The 19,693-nt window shown below is 43.7% G+C and overlaps 1 long non-coding RNA gene across 2 annotated transcripts in view; it reads right to left on the bottom strand.

Annotated features, from left to right (window-relative positions):
* Window positions 1-3,295: 3,295 nt before the first annotated feature.
* Window positions 3,296-19,693, bottom strand: part of LOC140479199 (uncharacterized) — a 73,119-nt gene continuing 56,721 nt past the window's right edge. The window contains exons 6-8 of one of the 2 annotated variants that reach the window (XR_011960973.1): window positions 13,149-13,330; window positions 6,099-6,207; window positions 3,296-3,484 (exon numbers count right to left, since the gene is read on the bottom strand). This is a non-coding gene — a long non-coding RNA (uncharacterized lncRNA). Of the gene's footprint in view, window positions 3,485-3,854; window positions 4,047-6,098; window positions 6,208-13,148; window positions 13,331-19,693 lie in introns of those variants that run through there. The other variant, XR_011960974.1, reaches the window with a different exon arrangement.

Below are 19,693 nucleotides of genomic sequence, written 5' to 3'. Positions count from 1 at the left end.
TCACAAATCGGCTGGTTGAAAGCAGACAGAAGGTGATAGTTGATGGGGAATGTTCATCCTGGAGTTTGGTTGCTAGTGGTATACTGCAAGGATCTGCTTTGGAGTGACTGTTGTTTGTCCTTTTGAAAATGACCTTAATGAGGGTATAGAAGGATGAGTTAGTAAATTTACGGTTGTCAGTAATGTCGGTGGATCCGTCGGCAGTGCTGAAGGATGTTGTAGGTACTGAGCTGTAATGTTCTATGTGCATGGACCGACAATGGGCTCAATAGCTTCCTTCTGTTATGTAACGATTCTGAGGCACTCTGGTCCACAATAAAAGCTTTACGTACCTGGAGAGTCAAGCTTGTCCAGTAAAGGACACACACTGCCATCCAACATCTCTTCCTGTTCTCTGATATACAGCGGCATCAAAATATCAGTCCAAACAAAATAGATTGATTCAAATTCAAGCAGTCAGGAGAACGTTCACCGGAGGGGATTGCCGTCAGGGGATTCAATGAATAATAAGATTTCAGAATAACAATAAAAAGCAATATCACAGCAGATAATAATTGGCAGCAGAGTAAAACTTACAGTTCCAAATATGTCCACGTTCAGCATTGTGTTCAGTTTTGGTCACCTTGCTGTAGGAAGGATGGTATAAAACTGGAACTTTACAAGGATGTTGCCAGGACTCAAGGGTCTGAGTCATAGGGAGAGGTTGGATAAGCTGGGACATTCCTCTTTAGAGCGCTGGAGACTGAGGGGAGTGAAATGCGTCGAGAGTCTAGTCATGGCCCACATCAGTTCCAGTCTCCCAGCCTGCCTCGATCCCCTACAATTTTCCTACCAGTAGAATGGGTACATAGTGGGTGCCATATCCCTGGAACACCTGGACAACAAGGACACCCACGTCAGATGCCTGCTCATTGACTATAGGTTCACCTTCAACACCATTATTCCCTTCAGACTGATCACAAAACTCCCTGACCTTAGTCTTGGCTCTGCCCTCTGAAATTAGATCCTCAGCTTTCTGACCCACAGTACACAATCAGTGAAAATAGGTAAGTGTGTCTCTTCCATGATAACATTTAACACTGAAATTCCAAAGGATGTGTCCTCAGCCCCCTACTATACTCTCTGTACACCCACGACTGTGTTGCCAAATTTTGAACGAATGCCATCTACATGTTCACTGATGACACCATCATAGTAAGACAGGTATTTAATGATAACAAGTCAAAATACAGAACGGAAATAGTTTACTTAGTGATATGCTGCACTGAGACCATCCTCTCTTTCAACGTCGGCAGAACTAACCAACTGATCAATGACTTCAGAAAGAAATGAGGAGAACGTGCCCGCATCTGCATCAATGGAACTGAAGTTGAAAGAGTGGAAAGCATTAAGTTGCTTGGAGTGATGATAACCGACCTCCCATGTAGACGTGATAGCCAAGATGGCGAAACAACGCCTCTTTTTTTCTCTGGCAGCTCAGGACATTTGACATGTCCACAAGGACCCTCACCAATGTCTACAAATGCACCACTGACAGCAAACTATCTGTGTGCATAATGACCTGGTGTGGCCACAGCCCTGCCCAGGACAGTAAGAGAAATGACAGAAGGTTGTGTGCACAGCCCATGCCATCACGGAAATCAACGTCCTATCCATTGTCTCCATTTACACAGCTCACTGCCACGGAAAGGCTGACAACATTATCAAAGACCCATCGCACCCTGGATCTCCTACAATCTCTTCCATCATGCAGACAATACAGAATCGTGAACACACAAACCAGCGGATCATCAACAGCATCTCCCCAGCCATTATTAAACTGAGGAATGGACTCACTAACTTCAAATAATGCTGATCTTGCTCACATTGATGTTGCCTATAGCATACACTTTCTGGTGTAGCCTGTATGCCTCAGTCTAAGTTTTTCCTTTACCCTATGACCTGTATGTCCTTGCTTATTGTAGGAGCGAGATTCCCCAGCTCGGGACAAAGATTCTGGAGGCAGACAGGACACAGGCACGGAATGGACTTTAATTCAAGCAAAACCTGGCTAATGCTGGGAGAATCCCAAAGGATCTTCCTCGAATCTGGCTTTGACATGAGAAGACAATCCTTTCCTTAAGCTTTAGCTCAGATCAGAAGGCAAATCAATGACACACTTCGATTTTGCAGTAAAAAGACAGTATTTTTATACGTTCTGTGTTGCAGTGATCATACACAACTTTGTCAGTGTACCCTCCACTCCCCTTCTGCAGAACCAATCTTGTAAAACAACTGATCAATGATGGACACTCCCAGGGACAGCCCGAGGTTCTGATTTGTTTCGGAAGTTTAACGATTGTTGTTATCTCTAGTCCTTGGGATCTTTCTATAATGCATTCCAAAGTTCGGGGCTCTGCTCTTTTCAGTCATATCCCTCATTGTTTATCTTGAAGGATTGCATAAATTCTATTCTCCAATGGGCAGGCTATCTCTTATCAAATTCCGTGATCACATTTTACAGGGAAAAGCTGATTCTGATACAAAATACGTAATATTATTATTTCTACGGTTAACCTTTCTCTTCGCGAATTCGACAAGACAAGCCAGGCATCTCGTTAAGGTTTTATTATTATGTTGAAATCTGTGTCCATGATTATTTACCAAATATTTAACTAGAACTTATTACTATTGTAAACAGTTTCAAAGGCACAGCTAGCTTCTGAAAGATAACTTGAGATGCTATTTTTGTGGATGAAAATAATCCTTACTGAGATCAGAATAAGTTACTTTGTGTAGTGATTCTTCAAAGTTTTTGTGCTACAAATTCATTTTTTCATCTGTGTTCTGTAACAAATCATCTTTTTTTTAAAAAAAAACCTTCTTTACCACTATATAGGCATGTTTCAGAATCTTGCGAATCAGATTATACTTTCTTTTGCTTTGGAATACTTCCCTGTTCAAAGGCCTTTTTTTCACTGATGCTGAAGCAATCTATTTTAATTTCTGTCTATTTTGTGGATCTTCAGAAACAGACAGCTGAAGTAGACTTTTAATTTTCGGCCACTCCATGTCTCTAAAAAAAGGCAGCTCCAACTCTCACTATGATCTGCCAGAACTGTGTATAAACAAAGAGTTTCACTCTACTTAGATACATGCGACAACGAATCCTATCAAATCAAATAAAACCAAATCATATGATCGAGAGAGAGAAATTGTCACAAGGTCAATACACCCAGATGAAACCTCTGCAGACTGCCACATCCGGCAAAAAATCCTGATAGTCGATTAAACAACTAACTGTTAGAGAGGGCTTCACAATTATCCCCATTCTATCAATGGATCAGCTCTGCACATCAGTGTAAAAAACAAGGAAATAGTATCTGTACCATCCTCAGCCAGGGGTGTTGAGTCGATAATTCAATTCACCGTCATCATGATGCCCACAGGATCACAGATCAGTCTTCAACCAATTCAATTCGCTGCACGTGCCATGAAGAAAAAGCTGAACACAGTAGAGAGGCAAATGCAATGAGTCCTGACCCCATTCCTGCAATAGGACTGAAGACTTGTGCTGTACAACAAGCCGTGCCCCTGGGGAAGCGGTTTCCTTCCAGCTACAACTCTGACATCTCCCTGGCAATGTGGAAAATTACTCAGTGTCGGGGAATAATTACAATCTGGACAATTACAACCCTCTCAGTCTCATCATGATAGTCAAATTGGGAGTTCGTTTTGATAGAGCTGTCAAGCAGCACAGACATAAACTTGCTCAGTGTGGTTTCTGATCGGTCCCCATGTGGAGATGGTGCTGTTTTGGAAAAGTCACTGGATGAATAATCCAGACCAGGCTAATGCTCTGGCAGCTGGTGGAAGTTAAAAACAATTAATAAAATATCGAGATCTCAAATCTGGTGTCAGTAACAATGGCCTTGAAGTCAATGTCGATTGTAAACACCAATTTCCTTCCCCAATGTACTTTCAGGAAGTGAATCTCCCGTGCTCTCCTGGTCTGGCCTAAAAGTGACTCCAAACACACAGACATGTGATGCACTCTTCAATGGTCTCTGAAAAGGCCAAGCAAGACACTCTATCGTATCAAACTGCTCTGAAGTCTAAAAGGATAAAACCTGACAGAACACCCAGCCCCCAACCTCGGTATGGAAAAGGGAACGGGAAACACAGTCCTGTTGAGCCAGCAGAGACGTCCTTCCTAACATCTGTGAACTTGTGACAACATTTACAGAGCTTTCCCACAAACCGCACAGAAATATCGGGAATGTAATAGGCCATACAGCACACTGAGCCTGCCCCATTCTAGTTAATGTCTGAACATCTCCTCAATCCACATTCCCCACACACTTTACACACCCCTTAATGTGATTAACCTTGTGAAGCTATAAAATAGGAACTGTGGTCGTCCCCTTGGTCTGTCGAGTTTGCTATCCAATTCAATATAATGATTGCTGACCCTTTATTTCTACACCATACTCCTGCCCTCTCCCCCATCCTTTGGTGTCTAGACATCCTTATTAGTCTTTAGTGCCTTGTCTTCCACAGCCTTATGTGAGAGAGAATTCCCAGGTTCACCAGTCTCTGAGTGCAGACATTTATTCGTATCTAAATGCAATGTGACCCATCTGTATTTAATACTGTGGCCTCTTGTTTTAGACTTCCCAGCCAGGGGAATTATCATCACTGCTTCCAATCTAACTCACCCTGTCAGTGTTTTATATATCTCACTGAGATCTCCACTCATCTTCCTAAACCCCATGCGATACAGGCTCAGTTGCCCCAAACTCTGCTCCACAAAAAGTCTGTCATCCCAGAGATCAGTCTGGTCATCCTTCGCTGCACTCCCTCAATGTCAGGTTTGTTCTTTATTAGGTACGGAGACCAAAACTGCACACAACACTGCACAATGTTCGAGTTGAGGTCGCACCAAGGGCCTGTACAGCTGCACTGAGACACCCTTACCCCTGGACTCCAGTCCTTCTGAAATGATGGTCAACAACAATTTATCTTCCTGACTGCTTTCTGCTCCTGCAATATTGCTTTCAGTGACTGGTGTACAGGGAGATCCCAGATCCTTTTCAATGTTACAGCTCCCCACTTGGTGGGTCTGTGTAAACTGGTCAGTGTGCCAATGTATTCCCTGTATTGGCTTCTTTCTGCAGAACTCACTGCCCTGCATGGAACACAGATGTCTGTCTAAACAATAACAGAAGAAAAGTGCAGTTCCCTTCATAGATCGACATTTCTCAACCACTTCCTTTTCCAATGGTTGGCTGGAACTTTAGTGTTTCACAACAAAGTAGACAACATCATATCTATCCACACTGCTCTTCATCTGCCACATGTTTACTCATTCACTCCGTTTGTTTCATTCTCCTTTAAGTTTTTTTCACATTCTCCTCACTTTCAAAATCCTAGTTCCGTCAGCAGACTTGGAAACTTTGCATTTGAATCCCTCAACGAGATGTTTGAGATGTATTGTGAATATCTGGCGCCCCAGCATCAATCATTGTGATGACTCATGAGCCTTCCAAACTGAAACCCATCCATTTATTCCTCCTCATTGTTTCCTGTCAACACTCCCATTTTAACACCATGTTCATATATTACCCCCTTTCCCATGTGCTTTTACTTTGCTTACAAGGGTTGGGACTCTATTAAAATCCTTGCTGAAAATCCTAGTTCAGTGCCTCTATTGTATTTTCTTTAATTAATCTACCAGTGAGTTTCTCAAATGTTTCCCATTTCATCAATCTGTGTTGTTTTTTTTTCTATGCCCATTATTTTCAGTTCCAATAATTTCTCCAAATTAGTTTATTTACTAGTTTCATTCCACATCATTTTCTCATCAGACTCAGGTTTTCTCCTATTGCTGGGAAGGCTTTGTTTATGCATTTTTCTGTGAAGGCAGAAGTGAAGTAGCTGTGTCATGTTTCTCTGTTCTCCATTCTCCATTCCCTGGTTTCACTCTGTAAAGAATCTGAAACTTTGACTAAAAAGAACAGCTGTTGTCTATTCACCCTGTCCATGCCCCTTGTAATCTTAAATCTGAATTACATTCCAACTCAACTTCCTCTGCTTCAAAATAAATAACTCGAGCTTACCCAGCCTCTCTCCACAGCTCGTATGGTCCATCCCAGGAAGCATTCTGGTGAATCTCTTCTGCACCTCATCCAGTACAATCACATCCTTCCTGTAACGCGGCTCCTAGAACTGCACACAATATTTCATTTGGCCTTACCGAAGTGCTATATAAAACTCGGATAATCTTTGGGTCAATGAATAAAGGCTTTATCTACAGTCATGCTGAACTCATCAATTATCATATCCAGTCACATTCAGGGATGTGTGGAGAAGCACGCTCTGAGCTTCCTAGTGTGATGCCGTTCTTTGAGTCCTCCCCTGTCTGTTTCCTTCTTCCAAAGTGCATCACCTCATATTTATCAGAGTTACATTCCATTTGCCATTGATCTGACCATCTGACTATTCTATCTGTATCTTCCTGTAATATAAGACCTCCCTCCTCACTGCCAACCACACAGCCAATCTTTGTGTCAAACACAAACTTACTTATCACACTCCCCCTACCCACTTCACATTCACATCACTTATGAATACCACAAATAATACGGAACACAGCACTGATCTCTACCGGGTACACCAGGGAAATTGGGCTCCAGTCACACAAACAGCCTTCTCCCATGAAGTTGAGTTTGGATACAACTTGCCAAGTCACTAATAGACCCTACATGTTCCCTGGTTGTTCTGTTCCACTTGATATACGTGAAGAATATCTTGGGATTCTCCTTAATCTTGCCCTGCTAACAGGCTTCCATGCCCCTGTGTTAGTCAGTCCCCTCCGAGGGAAGAATTTCCTCCTTATTACGGTCTTAAATGGCATATCCCTTATCCTGTCATTATTTGCCTTAAATATAGAGTAGACAGGTAGAGAAACATCCTGTTTATTTCCACCTCATCACATGAATCATAGATTTTTGAAATTTCACTGCGATCACCTCTCATGCTTTGAAACTGGAGAGGTCGCAGGACAAATCTCCCCATCAGAAAATCTTGTCATCTCAGGAATTAATCTGGAGAATGTCCATTGCACGTCCTCTGTGATCAGTGTAATCTTTCTTAGATTAGATCACCGACACTACACTCAATACCTCAGGTACACTCTCACCAACACTCTATGCAACTGATTCATGATGCCTTTACCTCTCTATTCCAATCCCTTTAAACAAACTCCAACCTAACTTTAACTTTCCAATTACATGTATTGCTCCAAATACCATTCACACTAACTGCATTTACAAACTCACTCTGTGAGTTATCGAGGCATAGAGATGTACAGCATGGAAACAGACCTTTCAGTCCAACCCGTCCATGTCGAGCAGATATCCAACCCAATCTATTCCCACCTGCCCGCATCCGACCCATATCCCTCCAAACCCTTCCTATTCATATAACCATTCAAATGTCTTTTAAATGCTGCAATTGTACCAGCCTCCACCACATCCTCTGGCAGCTCATTCCATACACGTACCACCGTATGTGTGAAAAAGTTGCCCCTTAGGTCTCTTTCACGTTTTCATTTTTTTAAGTGTGGAAACAAGTCCACAGCGACCCACCAAAGCACAAACCACTCCGATCCATCCCCCTAACCTAACAGTACAGGCAATTTAGCATAGCCAATTCACCTAGCCTGCACAAGTTTGGATTGTGGGAGGAAACCCACGCAGACATAGGGAGAATGTGCAAAGTCCACACAGCCTGAGGCGGGAATTGAACCTGAGTCTCATGGCATTGGGAGGGAGCATTGCTAACCACTGTGCCACCCAACATCCTTCACTTCTCAGCCTAAACCTATGCCCTTTAGTTCTGGACTCCCCGACGCCAGGGAAAAGACTTTCTCTATTTATCCTCTCCATGCCCTTCACAATTTTGTACATCTCTAGAAGGTCACCCCTCAGCCTCCAACGCTCAAGGGAAAACAGCCCCAGCCTGTACAGCCTCTCCTTATACCTCAAATTCTCCAACTCTGTCAACATCCTTGTAAATCTTTCCTGAACCCTTTCAATTTTCACAACATATTTCCGATAGGAACGAGACCAGAATTCCACACAATATTCCAACAGTGGCCTAACCAGTGTCCCGTACAACCGCAACATGACCTCCCAACTCCAAAACTCAATACTCTGACCAATAAAGGAAAGCAAACCAAACACCACCTTAACAATCCTACCTCCCGGCGACTCCACTTTCAAGGACCAATGAACGTGTACTCCAAGGTCTCTTTGTTCAGCAACACACCCATTGCCATTAAATGTCGAAGTCCTGCTAAACTTTGCTTTCCCAAAATGCAGCACCTCGCATTTATTTCAAATAAACTCCACCTGCCACTTCTCAGCCCATTGGCCCATCTGATCAAGATCCTGTTGTACTCTGAGGTAAACCTCTTCGCTGTCCACTACACCTCCAATTTTGTTGTCATCTGCAAACTTACTAACAATACCTCTTACGCTCGCATCCAAATCATTTACGTAAATGATAAAAAATTGAGGAACCAGCACTGATCCTTTTGGTACTCCACTGGTCACAGGCCTCCAGTCTAAAAAATAACCCTCCACCTCCACCCTCTGTCTTCAACCTTTGAGCCAGTTCTGTATGCAAGTGGCTAGTTGTCCCTGTGTTCCGTGAGATGTAAACTTGCTAACCAGTCTTCCATGGAGAATCTTGTCGAACGCGTTACTGAAGTCCATATAGAACACATCTACTGTTCTGCCCTCTTCGTAACTTCTTCAAAAAACTCAATCAAGATCGTGAGATATGATTTCCCACGGTTAAAGCCATGTTGACTATCCCTAATCAGTCCTTGTCTTTCCAACTCCATGTACATCCTGTCCTTCAGGATTCCCTTCGACAACTTGCTCACCACCGACGACAGGCTCACTGACCTATAGTTCCATGGTTTGTCCGTACCACCCTTCTTAAACAGTGGCACCACGTTTGCCAAACTCCAGTTTTCTGGCACCTCTCCTGTGACTATCAACGGTACAAATGTCTCAGCAAGAAGCCCAGCAATCACTCCTCTGGCTTCCCACAGAGTTCTATGGTACACCTGTTCGGTCCTGGGGATTTATCCACTTTGAAACGTTTCAAGACATCCAGCACTTCCTACTCTGTAATATGGACATTTTTCAACGTGTAACCATCTATTTCCTGACATTCTATATCTTCCATATCAGTTTCCACAGTAAATACTGATGCAAAATACTCGTTTAGTATCTCCCCCATTTCCTGCATCTCCACACAAGGGCTGCCTTGCTGATCTTTGAGGGGTTCTATTCTCTCCCTAGTTATGATTTTGTCCTTAATGTATTTGTAAAAACCCTTTGCAGTCTCCATAATTCTACTTGCTAAAGCTATCTCATGTCCCCTTTTTGCCCTCCTGATTTCCCTCTTAAGTATACTTCTACTGCCTTTATACTCTTCGAAGGATTCACTCGATCTATCCTGTCTATCCCTGACATATGCTTCCTTCTTTTTATGAATCAAACCTTTTAGTTAGTCAGCAATCCCTATACTACCAGCCTTTCTTTTCATCCCAACAGGAATATACTTGCTTTGGATTCTTGTTATCTCATTTCTGAAGGCTTCCCATTTTCCAGCCGTCCATTTACCTGTGAACATCTGCCCCCAATCAGGTTTTGAAAGTTCTTGCCAAATACTGTCAAAATTGGCCTTTCTCGAATTTATAACTTCAACTTTAAGATCTGGTCTATCCATTTCCATAATTATTTAAGATCTAATGGTATTATGGTAGCTGGCCCCAAAGTGCACCTCCACTGACATCTCAGTCACCTGCCCTGCCTTATTTCCCCAGAGTAGGTCAAGTTTTGCACCTTCTCTAGTAGGTTAATCCACATACTGAATCAGAACATTTTCTTGTACACACTGAATAACTTCCTCTCCATCTAGACTCTTAACGCTACGGCAGTCCCAGTCTATGTTTGGAAAGTTAAAATCTCCTACCATAATCACCCTACTTTCTTACAGATAGTTGAGATCTTCTCACAAGTTTGTTTCTCAATTTCCCTCTGACTATTAGGGAGTCTATAATACAATCCCAATAAGGCGATCATCCCGTTCTTATTTCTCAGGTCTACCCAAATAACCTCCCTCGATGTATTTCCACGAATATCCTCCCTCAGTACCCCTGTAATGCTATCCCTAATCAAAAACTCCATTCCCCCTCCTGTCCTCCCTTCCTTTCTATCTTTCCTGTAGAATTTGTAACCTGGAACATTATCTGCCAGTCCTGCCGATCCCTGAGCCATGTTTCTGTAACTGCTATGATATCCCAGTCCCATATTCCTAACCATGCCCTGAGTTCATCTGCCTTCCCTATTTGGCCCCTTTGCATTGAAATAAATGCAGTTTACTTTATTAATCCTACCTTGTCCCTGCCCGTCCTGACTGTTTGACTCGTTTCTGTTCTCAGTTTACCAATCTCAGATTGATCTATTTCCTCACTATCTCCCTGCCCCCAGCTCCCCCCCCCCCCCCACACCCCCCACCACCCAAACTAGTTTAAAACCTCTCGAGCAGCTGTGGCAAATCTTCCTGCCAGTATATTCGCCCCCTTCCAATTTAGGTGCAATCCGTCCTTCTGGTACAGGTTCCTTCTACCTCAAAAGAGATTCCAGTGATCCAAAAATGTGAATACTTCTCCCATACACCAGCTCCAAAGCCATGTATTCATCTGCTCTATCCCTCTATTCCTGTCCTCACTAGCTCATAGCGCCGGGAGTAATACAGATATTATTACTGTCAAGATCCTCTTTTTTAAATTTCTGCCTATCACCCTGCAATCTCCGTCCATAATCTCAAACGTTTTCCCTTTTTATGTCGTTGGTTCCAATTTGGTCAATGACCTCTTGCTGGACCCTCTCCCCTGTCAGAACATTCTGCATCCTTTCTGAGATATCCTTGATCCTGGCACCAGGGAAGCAACACACTAATCTGCTTATTTCTCTGCTGTCCACAGAACCATCTGTCTGTACCTCAGACTAGCGAGTCCCCTAACACAATTGACTTCGTGGAATCCGACGTATCCCTTGTTGCATTAGTGCCAGTCTCCATACCACAAACTTGTCTGTTTGTGCAACGTTCCCCTGTGAATCCATCACCCGCTACATTTTCCAAAACAGCATATTTGTTTAAAATAGGGAGAGCCACAGAAGACTCCTGCACTAGCTACTAAACTCTCTTGCCTTTTTTGGAGTTAACCCATCTATGTAACTCTATCTGAGACTGTCCCTCTTCCTATAACTGCCATCCATCACATACTGTTGTGTTACCAATTCTGTATTGTCTTAAACTGTCTCTCCAACCAATCTATTCGATCTGATAGGACTCACAAGCAGAAGCATTTATTGCAGATATAATCTGCAGTAACCTTTAAATCTGATAAATGCACTCCGATATCCAGCGATACATGAATTCAAACAGCAAAGGCAGTAACTCTGCAGGTACGCTGTCCTGTCAGTTTCTTCCCCTCACCATGTGCTTCCTTTGTCCGTTCTTTTCCCTGTTAAAACTTGCATAAAGGCTTCTGATAATTCAAATACACCATATCCCCTATACCACTACACCCCTCCTACACCCTTACAATTCTGCCATTTATATTCACACCAACAAATTCAATCCAACAGGCTCGTTGCTGGATCAGTCGGCATGGAGACCATTGTCACACACCATTACTGTACTGCCCTTGCCATAAGTACATTCAGTGTCCCGACTGTAACCATATTGACATTCCCATCACTGTTTGGTGCCTACAAAAGAATTCCTGCTAACGGTTGCTGCTGCTTGCTTATTCTCAACTCTACTTTTCAAATTCAGATCCACATGATTGTCTCATTAATGCATTAACCTCATCCTTCCTTCATACCTTGTTAGCTTTTTGCCTAGTCTGCATATTGGGACTAGATTGGGTTGGGATATCTGCACAGCGTGGGTGGGTTGGACCGAAGGGTCGGTTTCCATGCTGTACATCTCTATGACTCTATGACTCTATGCAAACAACCCTTCAGTATTCACTTCCCAGCGATGGTCATTCTGCAGCTACACCTCCGTAATGACAGTTCCATCAGATCTGTTCACTGTCATTCCATCTCCCTTATGGCGAATACAGGGAGTCGCACCTCAGTAGTGGGGGGTTGGACAGATGGGTAGAGGTTACAGAGATAGGGAGGCTAAGAATTAAACACAGTTACATCTGGTCAAGAATGTCAGAGGGACAAAGGTGTTTGGGGATTGGAGGAATTTACAGAGAGAGAGGGAGCTGGATTAGATTCTGGAGAGAGGGATAGGGATGGAGTTAGGAAGAGGCAGGCAGACTGAGAGACACAGACAGGGGGCTGTTTCATCTAGGAGATTATTGTGTACACTAACAGAGATATGCAAGGTTGTTGTGATTGAAGACATTTACAGATATAAGAAGGCTTCTAGGCTCTGGAGGCTACATAGATAGGAAGGCAATGGAGAATTCCAGGTTACTGGGTTGAAGACAGTTACACAAATGGGGAGGGTTGCACAAACTGAAAGAGGTTCCTGTGGTCGGGAGGGGTATGGTGTCGGGAATGAAGGTGAAATTTAACAAGATAAAGATCAAAGAATTGGAGAAGGATAAGGAGATTACAAATTTTTCACAGCTAAGGAAGGGTTGTAGGAGCTGGAGAAGATTACATAGATAGGGGCGGATGGAGAGGTTAAAGACAAATACATTGACATGGAGGGTGGTATTGGTGGGAGGAGCTTACAGGGATAGACAGGGCTGTCAGGGTTTACAGGGATGAAGGAATTTAGTACCTACTGGAGAAGGTTAGGGATTAGGGTGTTAGGGACTGGAGAACCTGACAGAGACAGAGACAGAGACACAGAGAATGATGTGGACTAGAGGAGATTTCAAACAGAGGAAGGATTATCGGGACTGGAGGATATTACAGAGATCACGAACACAGCATGGGCCAGGATTGATGCCTGCGATCCCCTGTGCTGTCGCATTGAAGACTAGTACAGAAGAGGTGAAAGCAGGACCCTCACAAGATGGTGAGAATGAAGTCTAGAATGTTGCTGTTCCTTACCCAGCTCTATATCTCTGTCCTGTCTTCCTGGTCTACCTCCACCCTGTGCTGTTTACTGTGAGTGATCTTACCAGCTGCAGGAATTACTGAAGGCTCCAGATCTCCCTCTCCATTTCTCTTGGCTGACCAACCAGTTTCAATGAGGTGATGGATGAGACAGGAGTTAGGAACATCCTGATGACCTGCATGAGACAGAAATAGACAGAATGGGAAATTAGACTGATGCAATGAGGATAACACATGCAGAGTGGCACTGAGTCCAGCAGAGATCTCGATAATCCCAGTCTCCATCCCTTGCCTGTGCTGCTGCATCTCTCTGGAATGGACAATTCTGTTGACTCAGGATCTCAGACCATCTGTAAGAGAGAGAAATGCTGACAGAGGCAGTAAATAGACTGACACAGTGAGGGATACCACATGGAGAGATACTGAGTGATATGACATTATTAAACACTGCATCAACAGTAAATTGTTTCAATTTGTAACAAAGACACTGGAATAATTGTGAGGGGATTCAACCTTCCTATCTCATCATCTCTTTGGCAGTGGCTCACAGATGAGGCTGACTGTCTCCCACTCTCAGTGGGGGTGGGGGAGTCTGGAGTTGGCTGTACAGACCGATGTGGCCTTCCACAGACTCTGTTACACTTGAGGCAGAAGGTGAACGTGGAAAGGGGGTGGGTGGGGTGTTGACATGACAGCGCGCTCCTTGTGCTGTTTTCTCCTGGATTCCCGTTTTCCCCACAGAAAGTCTCGAGGTGCTTGACACCTTCCCAATGCTCCTTCCCACTTCAGACGGTCTTGGCCGATTTGATTAAGAGATGAAAAAGAACCGATCAATTCTGAAGTAACCAACATTTAGAAATGTGGAGGAGTGCACTAGGAAGAGGAAATATTGTCAGTGTTTAATCAGAGTAGTGGAACAGGGAGAATTGAAGGTGCTGGAGGTGGTGAGAGTGTTACAGAGAGGGGCAAAGGCCTGAACAACGTTACAAAGCCAGTATGGATTGCTGCAGCAGAGCTGTTTGCCAAGGTAGGGATAGACATATGTGTATTTCATTGATTCATTCAAGGCCTAAGGATATCACCGGATGGACCAGCATCCATTGCCCTCCTGCTAATTGCCCAGAGGCAACTCAGAGCCAGCCATATTGCTGTGGGACTGGAGTCACATGTGAGCCAGACCAGGTAAAAATATCATATATCCCTCCCTAAAGGACATACGTGAACAAGTTGATTTTTTCCAGATAATCAACAATGCTTATACAGTGGCCTCACTAATGTCCTCTACAGATAAACCATGACATCCCAACTCCTACTCTCAATGCTCTGCCCAATGAAGGGTGACCATCCCAAACGCCTGCTTCACCAGCCTGTCTACCCGTGACGCTACTTTCAAAAAATTGTGTACCTGCATCCCTGGGTCAATGAAATGATTCACAACAATATCCAAGGCCCAAACATTAATTGTACAAGTCCAGCCTGGTCTGCTTTACCACAATACAACATCTTGCATTTCTCCACCTGTTATTCCTAACCTCAGTGGTCCAGCAGTACTGTTGATTCCATTGTACTCTTCGATATCCCTCTTCACTGTCCACATTATCACCAATTTCAGTCTCACTCACAAACTTGCTAATCATGGATCCTGTATTATCATCCAATCTGTTTATATAAATGATGCACAACAGTGACCCAGCACCGAACCCCATGGCACACCGTTGGTCACAGGCCTGCAGTTTGGGCAGAAACCCTCTATGAATATGTTCTGTCTCCTATAGTCAATCCTGTTTTGTATCCAGTTGGTGAGCGCTCCCTGGGTATGTCTGATCTAAACTTACTTACCAGTCTGCCATGCAGAACCTTGTCAAAGGCCTTGCTAAAGTTCATGTGGACATCGTGTACTGCTCTGCTTTGACCTCTCACTTGTCTACCTCCACACTCACATTTGAGGCATGATTTCCCATGCACAAAGCCATGCTGACGATCGTTAATCTGTCCTTACCTTTCCAAATGCACGATGATCGTTTCTCTCAGAATCTCATCCAACAACTTACCACCCCTGCCATCAGTCTCACTGGTCCGTAGTAGCTGTCGATGATACAAATATCTCTGAGAGGGGCCCTGCAATTTCCTCCCTCGCTTCTCACAAGGCGCTGGGGTATATCTGATCATGTCCAAAGGTTTTATCTAACTTTTGCATTTTAAGACATCCAGCACCTCCTGTTCTCCAATGTGAACTCTTTTCAAGACATCCCTATGTATTTTCCCAAGTTCCCGAGCTTCCATGTCTTTCACCACAGTAAAGCCTAACACACAATACTTGTTCAGTATCTCCCCCATCAGCAGTGATTCCACACAGACAGCCTCATTCACCTTTCAGGGGCCCTATTCTCTCATGAGCTAATTTTTAGCCCTTGTTGAAACTTGTCAAAATGCTTCTGAAATTTCAAATATCCCTCTACTGCAACTAGCCTTCCCCACCCTTATCTATTCTGCCATTTATGGTCACACCAAAATATAGGATGCAACAGATTTAAAAATATTCCCCTTTTATAAAATCATACATCTCACATTGTTTCTAAGTATCTAGTTCTCATTTATTGTCATATTCTTTATAGCACATTCCAGCACGTTCCCGACTTACTGTCAGGCTAACACCGTTTGGTTTCAGACTGACTGCACAAAGGATTTTGGGAATCCTTGTGATTCAATCTGAAACAGGTAGCTTACAGGACCAGCAAGTAATCGAGAAGGCAAAGGGAATGGAGTCTAAATATAGGGAGGTCTTGCTAAAACGATGCAAGGTACAAGTCAGACCACACCTAGATTATAATGAATAGTATGTGTGCCCTAAGGAAAGACATTCTTGTGTTGGAGGCAGGCCAGGGAAGGTTCGCTCGGCTGATCCTGGAGATGGCGGCATTTTCCAATGAGAAGAGGTGGAGGAGATTGCCCTTGAACCTATTGGAGTTTTGAAGAATGGGAGAGAAATTGAATGAAACATCCAGGATTCGGAGGGGCTTTGACAGGTTAGATGTCGTTAAGTTAGAAAATCGAGCAGTACAGCAGAGTAATAGGCCCTTCGGCCCACCATGGCTGTGCTGACCATGATGCTATTCTCAACTAATCCCATCTGTCTGCACATGGGCGATATCCCTCTATTCTCTGTTTGTTCATGTTTCTGTCTAAATGCCCTTCAAATGTTTGCTCTTGTTGCCACCTCTCCCACCTCCTGTTTGTTTTTTTGCTGATCCTGCCTAAATCCCTACAACCCCTCAATAATCACATTGCTCGGTAAAGACAATTGGCCTCATTCATCTCACTTAAAACTTCTCACTCTCACCTTAAACCGATGCGCCCTAGTATTTGATATTTCGACATTGGAAGGAGGATTCCAACTATCCACACTATTCACGCCTCTCCTCATGCTCTTTACCTGTACCAGGTCACCCCTCAGACTCGGATATTCTCGCAAAACAATCCAACTGCGTCCAACCTCCTTAAACACAGTCATCCAGGCAATATTCTGCCAACCCTCTGTTGGAACCTCCCCAAAACCTCCACATCCTTCCTGTGGTGTGTCGATGAGAATGACACGCAACTTTCCAAACATGGTCGAATGAAGTTTCATTCAGTCACAACATGACATGCAAAAGTCTGTACTCAATACTGTGCCCAATAAAGGTTAGCATGCCATACTCCCCCTCGACCACCACATCCTGTTGTGTTGTTATTTTTAGGGAGCTATGGATTTGCTTCCAATGTCTATCTGTTTATCAATGTTTCCAACTAGTCAATTAGTGTACTTCTCTCTTCCATATGACTTCATAAATATATCACTTCACACCTGTCCCGATGAAATTCAATTTGCCACATCTCTGCCCAACATTACAGCTGATGTATGTACTGCTGCAACCATGAACACTCTTCCTCACTATCCACAATTCCCCTATCTATCCCTAATCATTACATGCCTTTCCAAATGTCGACTGCAAAATTACCACTCAAACTGCTGACCTTTTCATCTGAATCCCAGATATAAATTACACACAGACATCACAGCACTGATCCTTGTGAAACAGACGTCCAATCAGAAATTGACCACTGCACATGCCTCTGTCTACTATCACCAAGAAAATATTGCATCCGACTTAACAACATGCATGGATTGTGATTTGATCTCCCAGATCTCCCTTGCTATTTGGAAGCTGTCGATTCAAAATGACTCTATATTTTGATTCCCAGGTTAAATTGGCTGTCTCATTAATGCACTGACTGCGTCCTTTCTTCACAACAAAACGGGACCTTGATTGGTTTTTTGCTGATCCTGCCTAAATCCCTACAACCCCTCAATAAACACATCCCAGCGATGGTCATGCTGCAGCCACACCTCCACAATAACAGTTCGATCATATCTGTTCCCTTCAGTTAATGCTGTCATTCCATCTGCCTTGTTGCAAATGCATGGCGCGTGTCACCGAGAGAGGGCCTTTGAGGGATGGTTAGAGGTCACAGAGTGGGAGAGATGTTTGGGGGTGTGACAATGTTGCAGGGTTAAACATAGTTACAGTTGCTACAGATTGTTCGCAGGAGAAAACATTTTATTGTTTGGAGGAAGATAGAGAGATAAAGCGTATTTGATTAGATTCCAGAGATAGGGATGTGTGTAGGGTTGTGGATCGTTACATGGACAACGTTGATCAGGGCATAGAAACATTCACAGGATTCCAGGATGTCGTACATTTAACAACAGTTGTGGGATCTGGAGAATATCACAGTGATAGGGTGGATGGTATGGACTGGGGAATATTACAGGTAAAGGGAGGGTAGTATGGACTGGAGAATATTACAGGAAAAGGGAGGGTCGTATGGACTGGAGAATATTACAGGGAAAGGGAGGGTCGTATGGACTGGAGAATGTTGCAAGCACATGGAAGATGATATAAGCTGGAGAATGCTGCAGCAATAGAGAGGAGTATATGGACTGGAGGATGTTGCACGGACAGGGATGAAGTTGTAGACTGGATACAGTTAGAAGGAGAGATGAATTTATGCACTGGAAGGTATGTCAGAGAGAGTGCGTGGTGTGCATGCTGCAAGATACGACAGGGATAGGGAAGTTTGTAGAGACTGGAGGAGAGAGTGATAGAGAATCTTATGAGAGACCAGATTCACTTATGGGCATAGGATATGCTACAGTGAGCAGAGCCTTTTGCAGATATAAATGAGGATACAATGGCCACAAAGCAGTCACACCTCTTCATAGGTATATAGGAACTGAAGGAATTGAAGAGATTACACAAGCTTGGAGTGTTGTATGCAGTGGAGGAGATTAACCTGAAAGGGATGGTTTTAGAGACTCAACAATGTTAGGAAATAACGGGAGTTGCAATTGTGAGAGCAGGTTTCAACAATTCGGAGGATATAGACCTGAAAGAGCTTTGACAGATAGCGATGGTACGGTAAAGGGAATTGTAGTGGCTTCCCTTTCATAAGCAATCCATGAGCACTTAAAATAGCCTGTTTGACTTGTGCATTATCACTCGACCATTCGAGAGACAGCGCTGCAAATATTTCACTGGCTCTGCTTACCAGCTTAGACTGAACTAGCATTACCCAGAAGACCTCGGGCCACTCTACCTGTCTATGAAATCTTTCAAATGAAATAAAGAGTTCCTTGACAGTAGAGTCACAGGTAGTTAGGATAACAAAGAAGGTGATTGGTATGCATTCCTTTATTGGTCAGAGTATTGGGTACAGGAGTTGGGAGGTCATGTTGTGGCTGTACAAGACAGTGGTTAGGCCACTTTTGGAATGCTGCATGCAACTCTGTTCTACTTCCGATCGGAAGGATGTTGTGAAACCTGAAAGGGTCCAGAAAAGATTTACAACAACGTTGCCAGGGATGAGCTATAGGGAGAGTTTGAACAGGTGGTGGTTGTTTTTCCTGGAGAGTTGGAGGCTGAGGGTGACCTCATCGAGGTTTATAAAATCAAGAGGGACATGGATAGGGTAAATCGACAAAGGCTTTCTCCTGGGGTGTGCGAATCCAGAATTATAGGGCGAGGTTTAGGGTGAGAGTAGAAAGATATAAAAGATAAAAAGGGGCAACATTTTCACGCAGAGGATAGTAAGTATATGGAATGAGCTGCCAGAGGAAGTGGTGGAGGCTAGTACAACTGCAACAGTTAAAAGGCATCTGGATGGGTATATGAATAGGAAGGGTTTAGATGGAGATGAGCTGGGTGCTAGCAGGTGGGACTACATTGGGTTGGGATATCTGATCTGCAGGATGGGACCATGAATGGGTTGGGGAACCTGGAGGATGTTATGATTTGAACCACAGGTAATGTTTGATTGGATCTTTCAGCCAGTCTTACAGATGGTACAATTGCAACATTTAAGAAGCATTTGGATGTATATATGAATAGAAAGGGTTTGGAGGGAGATAGGCCAGGTACTGGCAGGTGGGACTAGATTGGGTTGGAATATCCTGTGGGCATGGCTGGGTTGGAATGAAGGGTCTGTTTCCATGCTGTACA

This window comes from Chiloscyllium punctatum, chromosome 6 (genome assembly GCF_047496795.1).
Source record: "Chiloscyllium punctatum isolate Juve2018m chromosome 6, sChiPun1.3, whole genome shotgun sequence".
NCBI classification, from domain to species: Eukaryota; Metazoa; Chordata; class Chondrichthyes; order Orectolobiformes; family Hemiscylliidae; genus Chiloscyllium; species Chiloscyllium punctatum.
Note: the sequence above shows the minus strand (reverse complement) of the source record. Positions and strands in the feature narration are given on the sequence as shown.